Source organism: Hylaeus volcanicus, chromosome 3 (genome assembly GCF_026283585.1).
Source record: "Hylaeus volcanicus isolate JK05 chromosome 3, UHH_iyHylVolc1.0_haploid, whole genome shotgun sequence".
NCBI lineage: Eukaryota > Metazoa > Arthropoda > Insecta > Hymenoptera > Colletidae > Hylaeus > Hylaeus volcanicus.
This window is the reverse complement of record NC_071978.1, coordinates 29,361,782-29,375,559: the sequence shown is the minus strand read 5'-3', so window position 1 is coordinate 29,375,559 and position 13,778 is coordinate 29,361,782. Positions and strand designations below refer to the sequence as shown.

The following is a 13,778-nucleotide window of genomic DNA, read 5'->3' as shown; positions in this document are numbered from 1 at the left end:
AAGCGCGATACGTGATTCCATTTTACTTAGAAAGGCCTAGGTTTTTTCATCAACGGAAACTTTCCTTCCATTGCGAACTGTACCGGGGAGTGTCTCGGACGAAACTGGAACTTAACGTATCGCAAAGTTGTCGAGGAAATCCGGAAAGAGAAGCGTAGTCGGAGCAACTCCGACGCGTCCTTCTCTTTCAGCGGCATCTGGGATGCAGCTACGACGAGGGCTAACACGAAGAGGGCCACGAGGTACTTTGAAAGGGTCCGTAGAGAGAAAAAAAAAGCAAAGGTTAACGTACACTCGTGTCTCAGCCTGGGATCCGAGAACGTGACCGGACTTTTGACACGCGCGTCCTCCCAAAGAGTTTACCAACGGGCATCCTTCTTCTAAGCTTGCTTTGACACCGTGCTCGGCGACCCTCGTCGCCTCTCAGAGGCGCACCGCCAGCAAACTCGCGGCTCGCGGTTCTTCGGTCTAACCTAGACCTGCCCTAGCAAATTTGCGTCCACTTTCGCGTCGCGTTACTTTCTGCTCCCGCTTCTGTTTTGCAAACCCTACCCTCTCGATAAGTGCAATACGCACGAAGCTACGACGAATCTCAATAAGAGTTCCAGTAACGAGACGGTTTCATCGAAATTTCAACTTCTTTGTTCGATGTACTTCCTTAAATAACATGAAGTTTTTCATCATTGGTAAAATTATCCAGTTATTCCGTTACGATTCGTACTTCTTCCTTTTGATTATTAACCATAACGTCGATATCATTCCGTCTTAAAGTAGAACCCGTTTCCTAAGAGTGTCAGCCCGTGTCACCGACCACATTGCTTTTACTGCCTCTCTGCCACTTTTACGGGTTTCAACATATTACTTTCCTTCGCGTTCTTACGACCTCAAATTCGCGATTATTCGTACGAACTTCCTGCCAGAAGGAAAACGGTCGTTCATTTATTGCGACCGTCGTATAATTTCTACTATTATTATTATTTCCACAGTTTCGCGAGGTCGCACTTCCCATTCGTCCGTTTACGCATACGCTATGACTACGGACAGGTGTTGACTTTTGTCTCTCGAGACAATCCGTCTCTGGAACTTGTCTGGATGATTACCGAGGGAGGAACAGCGGGCAAAGAAGAATCTAGTTTAACATTAGATCTCATGAATATCGAAATCGGTGCGCGCTGCTGTTCGGGTAACATTAATGAAAAACATTGACCTGTTTCGACCGTTCGATTCGCGTGCACATAGGAATTTTCAATTACGACGATGCTTAAACGACGGAAAATTGATCGAGTTTTTAGCGTATCAGTCGTTTATCAAATTTCGCTGTTTCGCGACGAATCCAGAATTCCATCGCTCACGCTTCCATCGGTTTTCAACCCCCCTGATCGATCGTGGATAAATCAAGATTTATTTAGGACCGTGGTCGAAAGGTCAATCGGTACGAACGTTTCCTTCTTCTGGGTCGAGGAAATTTTATAATACGTCTGACCTTACCCGCGGAACCTTTCCACTGGCCTATACCGTGGAGGATGTATCCCGCGGGAGTAAGGTCACGACTGCATCCGAATCCTAATCTGGCTTCCCTGGCAGAAGCCATCTCGAGGCGATATCTCGTCGCAACGGTGGACTCCTTCCTCGATCCCTTCTCGCGGTTTATTTATGTAGCTTGTGCGATATTTAGATTTATTTCACCATGATTTCAACATTATGCCATCGCCTCGTTTTTGTTCGAAAAAATTCAATAAGATCTTGACTTTCGTGTCTTCGGTCACTCTGTAGCTACTCATAGTAAAACCTTTCGTAGAATACGTCACGGAAGTCTAAGGTAACCCTCTATGGTCACCTTATTTTTATTATACGAGAATCGCAGTTTTATCCGCCATATCTTTTGCCTTCCTCGTGGTTGCGGATTCATCGTGGTCGCGTCGACACGGGAGACGATAAGAGTGGTGCGAATTCTTTCGGCCTGTGAAACGTAAAACCGTAGCTCCGAACAAATGGCGGTTACGTCAAGTTACACAGAAGATCGCGGTGCAACGAGGAACGATTTGTCTTCCACCTCAGATTGCAGGTTTTTGCGGCGGTTGTTAGTAGCGGCCTGTACATCCAGCGATAAGTATCGCCGCCATTCGTCTCGTCGTGGCCGCGAATTTTTAACGACGAGGTTGCGCCTCTTTCTCTCACTTCACCATTCGCATTGTCTATTTTCGGAGAAGAGAAGACGCAACGAGCGTTTGCTTATTGGCCACGGAGGCCACCGTTCTCCTAAACGATTTAATTATCTACCGCTTGAAAGCAGATCCTCCGGTATTCGCATCTTTCTACGCGAAAATATTCTTTCGCTTCTATTTCGGAGCACGTAAGCGATATATCGTAGCGAGATCTCTTATACCAACGCGAATATTTCTCCACTCCTACAAGCCAGAAAGAACGACCTGCGAATTATTTCAACCTATTTATACTTGCTCTCGCGGCGAGTTACTTCTCAAGTAATTCAGCGAAGTAACAACTAATTTCATCAACCGATCGGTACTTCCTCTGATTGCATAATGTCTCTTCGTCTAAATTTAGATCTAGATTAAATCACGGTCAGGTGCTGATTCAAGTAAGTGGCGACATTGAAATTTATTAAAATTAGAATAGTACATGTACATTCGATTACGATAAATATAACCGGGACCCAATAAATTTTAATCAGTTTCGAAATAGAACTTCTTAGGTTGACGCAAGGACGATATCGAACTTGCGATCGGGAATGCAACGTTATTACAAAAAAAGTGGATGTGCGAGTACCTTTCTTATCCACCGTAAATTACCCTCCGTCCGAGGAGCTTTTCATCACCGTGCGTCGAGAGCTATATGGAATCGTAAAGGTTTTCGTTCTTGGTTTCCCGCGAATCGTCCCCGGGCCGTTTGACATATCCGTTTTCCCGCAATAAAACCGGAGGTAAGGAGATCGCAGCGACGACGTATCGTCGTCGTAACCAGAAAAAAGTTGCCCTCGTGAAAAACTTCTTTCCTCGGGCTCCGTTATGGGAGCTCGACAAGTGACAGCGGAAGAGGGATTTCCATGGGCACGCGTATCGTGCGAACCATCGTCGTTTTAATACAACTTTCGATTGGCACCCTCGACCGGACCTTGGACGAATCCGATACCCCCGGAGCCAAAGACGGGGGTAGTAAATCAGTCGAGTGCAGCTCGGGGGTTGGTTGGCCAGGACAACACGTACCTGCCATCTATATTCGTGCTCTCGGTTCCCAACCCCTGTCCCCCATTCCTCGTCGTTTCGCCTCGCCTCGTCTCGCCGTGCCTCGTGTCGTTTCGACGCCACAACCACCACCGTGTAACCGGCACGAAGACTCCCTATAACCTTCTGGAAAAGCACGATACACCTTGTCGAGGCCTCCGAGATTTATATCCAGCCGAAATCGAGTTTGATGCTGATCGTACCTAAAGCGCTGGATATAGGAACACGGGAGTACCGCCGGTGATATTTTTTACGCCCGCCGGAGAACGCGTCTCTTTCATCCCTATCCTTCTTCTTCTTTGTGCTCAACGACGAGCACGCGTGCAACGAAAAAGATGCACGGACTACATGTTTCTCTAGATTTTGTTTGTCCGCATACTTTTGTCAAATTACGTGCAATTTCAACGATCCAGCGCGTGGATCGCAATCAGAGGGAAAGCAATGTCTGCTGGTTTCGTGAATTCGGAGTGAAACGAAAGACAAAGAAGAAGCAGAAAATAGTGAACGCGAGAAAAAAGAGAGCGAGGCAGAAAGAGTTTGTTGCTTGAGCTAGCGGTCCCGATTTCCCGCCGGCACTGGTAGATAAGTTAGGTTGTTTATACGTGATTTAATTAAACGCTAAGAAAATCGCATCTTTCGAGATCTGCCAGTTCGTCTGTGCCGGGACTCGAAATTATTCGGTTTTCGAGACGCCTCGTTCCCCATCTAGGAACACGAGACACGATAATGATTCGTGTACCTTTGCTCCGAACGATAACATTTAATTGACGTTAATAACACTAATAATTGGGGGTGATTCGAGTCGATAGAGCACGTCACCTGACATGCATTGCTGTAGAATACGTGCCGACGTTCAACGCTGTTTACCGTCTGATCGAAAGTTTCTCCTTTTCGCGACGAATTCAGGACAGCACTAATTGAAAGCACTAAACCCCGTTAATTAATTAATTATTTGTTCGTAATTATTTTCAATCCTACTAACTCCACAGGGGCTTCGTTGCGCGCAATCCACCGACTACAAGAAGTTCATTCCAGAACTGTTGAGTCCAGCGGGGGGCCGAAATATTTATTTCCGATGTTGATGATTGGTAAGGGCTGTAAAATATCCATCAGCCGAAAACATCGTGAATCGTTAATTGTGTAACTAATTGCGTCGTATCGATCCATCGAATGTAAAGACGTGGAAATGGGGGTATCGTGGCAAAATTAACAAGCAAGATAAAGGAAAGGAAAACGATACAGAAGAATGGAGGAAGACGGCTAGCCGGCACGGGGAGACAAAGACGAGGGGAACCGTCCTCGGAGGAGACTTTCGACGGCTGCTGGAATCAGAAATCGATTGTTCGCCAATAACAATTCGGTGCACTCAGCCATGGAGGAGTAGCCACGGATGGCCGAACACAACTTTCGTGTCGGCGCAATATCTGTGAGTGCATTTTTCCGGATATCGAGGCGGACCACACGCTGCCGGATAAGACCGTGTATACATGCACCCTCGGCAATAACAAACACCGATTTTTCGGATATGCGAGCAACGCAGTCGGCCCGTCCCGCGTTCGTGAAACTAACATTGCGCGCGGGCCTCGTGGCCATTATGCACCTACTACAATACGCACAGCGTTACGTGTATCATACGACTCGCGAAAATTCCGCGCTTTACAATCAACCACAGCCTTCCTTTCTTTCCCGACGAGGTACTCGCTGCTTCGATGCTATTTCGGTGGCTGAACGAATATGACCACGCTTTTGTTTTCACTTTTAAGTGCTAATCAAGGGTTAGGGGGTTTTACTTTACAGGAGCTAATGTCATCGGAGCACGCGTATGGCAGAAACGGCTTGTTTCTTTTTTACACGAGTAAAAAATTGTATTTCCCACACTGTTCTCTCAGTGGACGGAGGTTAGATTTCGAAAAAATTTACGTTATAATACCGAAGAATCGATGGTACTCGCGAAAACGAATGTTAGCTACGATGTCCTACGCGACGCCCAATCCCTCGTTGAAGTAACTCAAAAATCCTGTTGACGAGAAATGGCATTCGGTGGCGGCTAGATCGTATTTCTCGTGCGTGCCACGCGACGAAAAATAACAAGGCATCCGCGAGCTGCGAAACGACGCGTAACCACATCCTGTAGTTACTCACGGACACACGTCGGTGATACACAAGATTCCTTGCATCGTAAAAGACTCGTACCTTCCGATTTGGCTCGATCCGACTCTCGGAAATGGCAGGTTTTACAATCACCCGAAGCGCTCCTAAACAGACACCGGAGTAGTAACTACCCACAGAAAAGGGCGGAATCACCACGGTTAACAGCCCTTGTGACGCGTAAGGTATTCGTAGAATCGTGTCCAAAAAAAGGACGAAAAACGACCTGGTCGAAAATGTCCATTCCGTTGGTTGCGAATAAGGGTTTTTCCCAGGAACAAGCAGTTCACGTTGTAGATACGTCGATTCGGGTATTATATTTCAGCGCAGGAGGTTTTGTCAATCATATTCCGATACGAGATTCGAATTTCAAGCCAAAGCAGAGAGTCCCTTTCTTTTTCATCGTTATTCAGTAGGGTTGGAACCGCATTCCACGAAGAGAAATACCAACGGTTCGTTCGCGAAGCACACGAGATTACTCCATTCCCCTCTCTTTATATTAATCCAGGGGTCCTGGCGCGTTATTACACGGCTTTACGTTCGCGTCGCGTTCATTAGGCACGCACGTAAAAGCTGCGAAGCGCTTCGAGCGGAAAGTAACCGTGTCCGCGGCGTTGCGCGCACTCTGCTCCTGCTGGCAATACGCGAGAGCATTTTTACGTTTGCGAGGAAGTAATTCGTAACTCGTCGTTCGTGATCGCGATAACTCAGGGACGGAAAAACGAAAGAACGGCGCAATAGCAAGATGAAAGTTAAGGATGCTTGGCATTGCTTGGCGGTCAAGAGTCTTCATCAAGAGAAATCGAACTCTGTCTCCAGGATCGATCCCGAAAAGAGTAACGGGTTGGAAGAAAGGGCAACAGAAGCGAGCAAGGGCGAACGAGAGAAACAAGGGAGCGAGACGGAACTGCTCGAGCGTCGAGAGCGAGAATAACTAAGGGTGATGGTGGGAGCTGGCTGGCATGCTGCAGAACGTTGGACCGAGAGACGCGTAAACTTAATTGACAAGCACAGGTGGCGCTTAAACCTGACTACCCTTCGCTGGTACTTAACTACTCGCTGTCGAGCCCTCTCCCCTTCTACTCGAGATCGGAGTAGCGTTTCTGTTAGCGGGATACGCGGCCGAATTGCAGCCGCACTACACCGTCGACTTAACTTCCACTCAAGGGGGAATATACACCTGGAAGGGTGAGCCAAGAAACCGATTTTTTTTTTCTTTCTATGCTAACAGTCAATCTGCTGCAAAAAATACGAATAAAATTACAAACATCGATTAATTTTCAGGGCTTCTGGGTGTATATGCTCCTTAAAGGAACACTGAAACGAACGAGCCACGCAAGCGAAAATGCGATCGTGGAAAAGAGTACGAAGTGGCCCCTGCGAAATTGGAATCGCGAATCGAGGGAAACGGGGAATCGAACCGATGTCGGTATTCATTCGGTCAAGGTTTTACAGCTATATTTGGTTTCGCATCGCGGTCATCCTGAGTTTTGTTGGCTCGAGTTCGAGATCGTGAGGTCATCGATACAACTTCATGAGTGGAACTAATCACGGCGCGATTGGATTTCCTTTCAACCACGTTTCGAATTGCCGATTGATGTATGCCACACGATCGAGCAAACTCGCAGCGGTACGATATCGGATAAGGTTTCGCGCAAAATTCTCTACGCGGTTACCAGCCACGCCACGCAGAACTTTGCATGTGCATCTTTAACCGCTTCGGTTCACGGCGCGTGAAAGACGGCCGGCGGCTTGCAATGCAGGCTCGTTGCCGAGGCGTGTAAAAAATTAACGACCTGTCTTCCGGGGTCAAGCACGACGTCGATCGACACGCCTCTTTCTCTCTAGGGCTGACCGAAGCGGATACAACCGAAGAATCATTACGTGCAAATAGCTACTCGTCGCACCAGCTTTTTCTTTCGGTAAGTTGCGGTTTAGACACGTTTAAAATCACGGGTTGCAGGAACCGCGATAACTTTAAATGTTGTTGGTAACGATTCGTGAAGGCGTTGTTTCGCCGATCGATATGTTTAATCATCAGCGTGTGTACTGCTTCGAAGCGTAACGCGGCGAACTCTTGTGTCATCGGCACTCCAGAACGTTTTACGAATATCGGAAATGCGAGGCCCTCAGACAACGCGGAATGTAAAGCAGAAACGGTTCGATGAAAGCCAATGTCGAGGTGTCGACGATCATTTCGATTGTCAGGCTCGACGCAAATCGAATTCCTGGTTCGCGCTAAATGAAATTAACGATTCGCTCGTACCTGCCTAACCACGATATAGAGCGGCAGATGTTCCCTGTCGTTCTTCCTTTCCCCTTTGCTACGCGCCTGATGTCGCTTCCCGCGTGCTTAGGTATGCACGGTATAATGATATATTTTGAGAAGCTTGCCAGTGCATACACGCAAATTGCTGAAAGTACCGTCTGTCTTTGGTAATGAATCTCCAAGCTCGCGAGGATGAAGATTAAAGATACTGAAATAACAGAAGCACAGATGCATTTGTATCCTGATAAGCTACATGTAAATTTCTACTTACTTCGATGATGAAGGTATGAAAATGACGGTACGAAATTTACTACCTACCCTGACTTTGATGCTCTTAGATCGCGCGTTACAAATATTTTTGTTTCGGAACTTTGGGTGAAAACTAATTTTCATTGTCGTTATCGATCCAATAGAAAAGCGAACGCGCCCTTGGCGAAACAATGTAATGAGATTATCGATACCTCAGAAAATTGGACGAAAATATTCTGGTTCCTCCCGATTAAATTAACATAAAAATAGACCGTTTACCCGCAATTGCATCAAATTGATACAAAACACATAGTTTGCTATAAAAATGCAGATATCGACGGCGAGCCAAGTATCGCGGTACACGGCGCGTTTGAGAGCGCGTACGCGAAATTCGACGTGCGTGTAAACGTAAAGAAAAGGAAGCCGTAAGTTCTAATAGGCTGCTATGTTAACGACAAATCCGTGTGCGCAACCATGCCGAGCGATGAATTCAGTTTACGATGCCCATTTTCCAGGCTTCGCTTCGCCTGGATACTTTATTATTGTCGCAGCATCGAGAAAGAGAGGAGAGACGTGCATGCGCCAGCTCCACTCGGCCGAGTTTTTCGCGATGGAGCCAGAAGGAAAAAGAATCGACCAGAGGTCTCGGAGCGAGAAACTCCGTGGAGACGCGACGGTACTTCTGGTCTGACGTCTGATCGAATAAAATATGGACGGTGGGTAGAAAAACGCGAGATCCTCGTGGAATCGTAATCTAAGCCATTAGAACGTTTAATTTCGCACCAGAGATTCGGAACGGATAAAGATCACTCCGCGATTCCCCGAGAAAGTTTGTCAAAGGTTTCGCGCAAATGGGTGGGAACGACCGAGAGCATTCGAGAATTGGATTATTTCTACGCCGTTATTTCTTCTCTATGTTAGGCGTACGCTTTCGTCTATCGAGTCAGCGGAGAAAAAAAATATTTCTTAGGCAAAATCGTTTTTAATTTCACTCTGGTGGTAGGGAGTCGTTAGCGAAGCGGTAAAAAGAAAATGTTGCGCTCGTTAAAAAATACTTCCTTCGAGTGTACCGGGTGCGCTTAGGAACGCGCGACGGGCCGGGGGTCGTGAACCCCGCGCATAGTCGGTACATACGTTACAACCATTAATAAATCACTTTGAAGCGTTTAACGTTGGCCTCCGGCTCAATGAATGCGAAGGGGCCCCGTATTGGCCTTTGATATTTATGCAACCTTCTAATTAAACAGATAGGCAATATCAAGCCCTACTTTCCGTTAATATCAGAATATTACTGCCTGTGTTTGTGGCGAAACGATGACGTGGTATGCAAGTCCATTGTATCACAATGTCGTAATACATATAATATAATACATATTTTCTGCATTGCGTATGTCACCACGTCAATTTAAAAAAAAAACACACACACACACACAAAAGCCGTTTCGCCCTGCATCGAAACAAAAATTCATTTGACAGATTTAGAACTGCGATAGGGAATGGACGATCTTCAGCCAACAGTCTTCTACAGCAGCACGGCACATCAAGTACGAGAACTCGTTATGCGCAAAATATGGTGTTCCGAGAAAACTTAATAATCTAATCGCGAGAGGTAACAGACACCTGCCGCTACCATTTTTCTTTTCCAAACTAATACTAGCTCTAACGTTCTAGTACTTGGTAAATGCAACGCCCAACGACACGTTACGCAATTTTGCAAGTCCGTCAGACTTGACAATCAATTCTTATTTCAGTGTTTCTCTTTTAAACATTCGATGTTTCATTCCTGACAGACGATATTTATTCCCCGCATCTCGCTTTTTGCCTCGCAGAATGAATCAAACGTGCAAATAAACGTTTCGAAACGATATCTGTGATGGTTCTTTGAAAGATTAACACATCCAGCCGCGTGATACGAAAATCCTCGCTGTATTCGGGAAATCGAATCACTATTTTTGTGGCCGTGGTCCACGGCTCTGGTTGGTATATTTCGAGGAACATACTACCCTCCGGTAGCAACGTACGTACCTAAGAAAGCATGTAGCGAGCAATCTCCGGGAAAGAGATAGGCCAGAGTGGAATCAAGATGATCCTTGGGAGAGGGAAAGTTATTAAGAAGATTATGGACGGGTCGTTGCTCCAACTTCAAAGGACCAATTCCCATTTTCAATTTGCTTCGAGGTGAAGATGGTGGGGGTCAAAGCCAACTCATTCTACCGGCTAGATCCTTGGCGTCCGAGTATGGGTTTCGCGTATTCTCGGCAGCCGAAGAATTCCATTCCGAGACTGCTCTTCCGTCCTTGAAGAAGTTACAACTTTACTTGAAAAACCTACTTTCTTCAGGCTGGTCTCATGGATGGAAAGGTAAAATAAACTCGCCTGGATCGGTCGAACGAGCCAGTCTTGGGGGAGCATTTTCCACGATGGTCCATTAACCGAAGGCATCGATATTCCAGTTGGACGGCGACGCAATGTATTCGCGGAATGCGTTAATTTCGCGCATTCTTGCATAAACAGGGAGGATCGTGGTACTCTTTTATCCCAGCGTCTCTAACATTGTCGTATAAAGTATGGCAGTTTCATGGGCGCGACGTCCTCGCGGCAATATTATTCGACGCGTTAAAAGGATAAAAATTTAAAACCGTTTCGTCACTGATCCCCGATGAAGAGAATACCGTATCCGAAGTACCGTTTCGTCTGATCGACATCCATTACATGGCCAATTGTAATTCAGCGAAAGGTTCAATAACGTCACGACGTCCGATCTGCGCGGAGTGTCGATTTCCTTCGGGAACTGTGAGAAGAGGGGTACGGGGTGAGACTGGCAATCATCAATCTCGTCGAGTTGTACTCGAGTGGCACTAATTCAGTACCCTTGTCCCCCGGTCTCCGTGTCAACCCCGAACTTCGTGTACCTCCGCCACTTAAGCAGTGTTGTACGGAAGACAGGACGGGTCTTTCGTTCGACCTGGATCCAAATAAATAGGTTCTCATACATCAACGCCTCCGAAATCGCAGTAGCTCGATCCAACTTGAGCACACCTTACACTGTCTCTGTGCGAATCGAACGCGTTCAACTTTCCCGTTCGAGTGTGCCCAACTTTTCATTCTCTGGGAAATAATGTTCTCCGCAGGCTACGAAATACACATTTCACGGGTACGCAATTGTTTCTTCTTTTGCATCGTTTGCGTTTGAGAAAGCTTGGCGCCGATGTAATTAACGTAGCAATTATGGAGATCCAACTTCCTCGCAGATAAACTCAGTTAACGGAATCTTTGTAGAACGTTGGAATTGTACTTATTTCGGAGTTGAAAATACACTTTTACAGTAACGGGGCTGCAAGCGTGTTGGTAGGGTAGTGAATCATTCAAACGATTGTTGACACTCTTGCTTTAGCTCGAAAGCATCGATAAATTTGATCTCCACCCCGAGGTAGCGGAGAAGTAACAAAACTCGTTGAACTTCTCGGTACACGAGTAAGAGAATCGATCGAGTGGGTCGTTTTTCGAATAGACTGCGTCGAGAGAATTGCCTAATGTTGATGTTTGGTAATAGCAGCTAAGGGTCGAGCAATCGTGTACCATGGGTGACTGCAGAAGTAACGCAACGATAACCAAAAATACAAAAATATACGGCGACGATAGATCTCCTCGGGTCTACGAAAACTCCGACTTATTATTCTTGCATTACTGGCTGTTCGATATATCTACTGCGAGAACATCACGGCCGGGTGCCGATAATTTTAACGAAGGTGAAGAAGCATAAGAAGTTTAAGAAGAAGTCCTATTCATTCGGGGACCGCGGCGAAAACTGACAAAACAGTTGATACGCCAGATATAGCGGACCATGGAATACGAATGGACGTCGGCGGATATACGAGCTGGCCGAATGGTACCGAAAGGTGAGTTCGAGGAAAAGTCTCGAGCCTAGGGTCGTGAAAAAAAGAGATATGAGAGGATCGTGGAAGGGAGAGAAAAAAAAATACCCGCGGATACGAAAGAAAGAGAGGAATCATGGGTGAGGGGCGAGCAGAGGGAAAAATAAAGGACACGGTCGTGGAAAAATGTCATCGAGCGATCCTGATTTACAGCGTAGGGAAATCGGTGCGGTGAACTTCGTGTCCGCGGCGGAAACTCAGAAATTTTTGCTCGTGGGAATCGGAACTTTCATTGACGTTCGCGGTAGATCTCCTCGCAAAAAAAAAAAAGGGAAAGAACGACGGAGCGAAAGCAAACAGATGAAAACTACGGACAGTTCGCGAACGGTTTTTGAAAACGACAAATCTATTCGACGATGTACGACTGAAATTGTTTCTGACTGCCGTGCTGGAATCCCTCCTTTACTCGTAAACGACGGGTGCGCCTTTTATCGATGACCGTGTCAATGTTGACGAGTTAGAAGCGAATATATACATACTTATTAGCGACCGATATTAGCAAACCAAACTTACAGGCCTCCCTTTACCGTCGCAACGTATGTATCTGGCAAACAACGTTTGTCTTCGATTATTACGATCGTATTTGAGTAGCTATGTAAATAATATCAACCATCCCACCACGAATAGCAGCGACCCGTTGCGGGTATGTAGACCTGGACAATTTTTGTTTTATTCTTTCTTTTTTTTACCGCAGTAACAATCGTTATTCGTCCCAATTACACATTTTTAAATGAAACGTATCCATTCCGATATGCCTGAACTGTGCGCTGTGAAAACATCTTTATTCGAACGTAAAATGTTTCATATACGTTAACAGAAAATATTTTTCGAATTTTATCCTATATCTATGTATCTACGTGTTACGCTAAATGAAAACAAATTGTCCACCTATTGAATAACCGTGGTTTGCCAAAACTACGTACCATCGGCTACGAATAATAACTAGCATACAAAAATACACGTGTCCAATGATATCGCTGTACTACGTATTTGCCATTCAAAGTTTGCCCGAAAATGACTCGACGACGGGGGAGGAAATGCGACGCTCGGGTCCGGGTAATTTTGCCTTTGGAGTTCTCGAAGCTGACCTATAACAACCCCCATCCTGTGCGGTGAATAACTATGTAAATTTCAGTATGGGTTAAGCAGAGACTTCTGATAGCACCCTATACTGTAGACGAGTTACGAGGAAACGTGCTCATAAAGCCACGCACGGCCAAGATTGACCCCTCTTTCACTCCCCCTCCCCCCCCTCCTCTTCCCACGTCCCTCTCTCCTCCTCTCTCATTCTCTCTCCCTCTTTCTCTCTGGATAACGACATTCGTCGCGAACTCGTAACGGAATCTTTCTTTCGCAAAAGTATGATACGTACTTTCTATGGTTGGATCGAACACCTCGTATAACGTATATTTTTCCCTCGACAGAACAGTGTAAACTCGAATCATATTCGACACAATGGTTTATCCTCTGCCCTTTGGTCGAATGTGGTCGTAGCGAATGAAAAATCAGTCGTCCGTGGATCCTCCGGGAAGTTCGCGGTCCAGGTAGGAATTTTATCGTTATTTAATTTTAGGAGACCTACTTCGAAAAGGGATATAGTCATTTTATCTTAGGATAAGTTCTGAAAAGAGACGATACTAAGAACAAGCGAACTTCGTCAACAAACAATTACCCTGTCGTTTCGATCATTTGCGACATTGGAAATTCGAAACTATAAGTTTCGAATCGAAGCAAGAATTTGTAAAATATTAATATTACAGAGAAATCATATTCTCGGTCATTGTTTAAACAAATATTGTGTCGAGTGCCTATATCGATCGGATAGCGACAACTGGATCGTTCTAATTTTGATTGCATCGAATCAAAAACGGCTCTCACAAGAATTACGAGTGTTTAGGATCAGACGGAATGAGACAGAGCGGCTACTTGGGTTTT

The 13,778-nt window shown here is 45.9% G+C and overlaps 1 protein-coding gene across 4 annotated transcripts in view; it reads right to left on the bottom strand.

Moving 5' to 3' along the window:
• LOC128873666 (zeta-sarcoglycan) overlaps positions 1–13,778 on the bottom strand; it is a 137,644-nt gene that overhangs the window by 121,090 nt on the left and 2,776 nt on the right. The window lies entirely within an intron of this gene.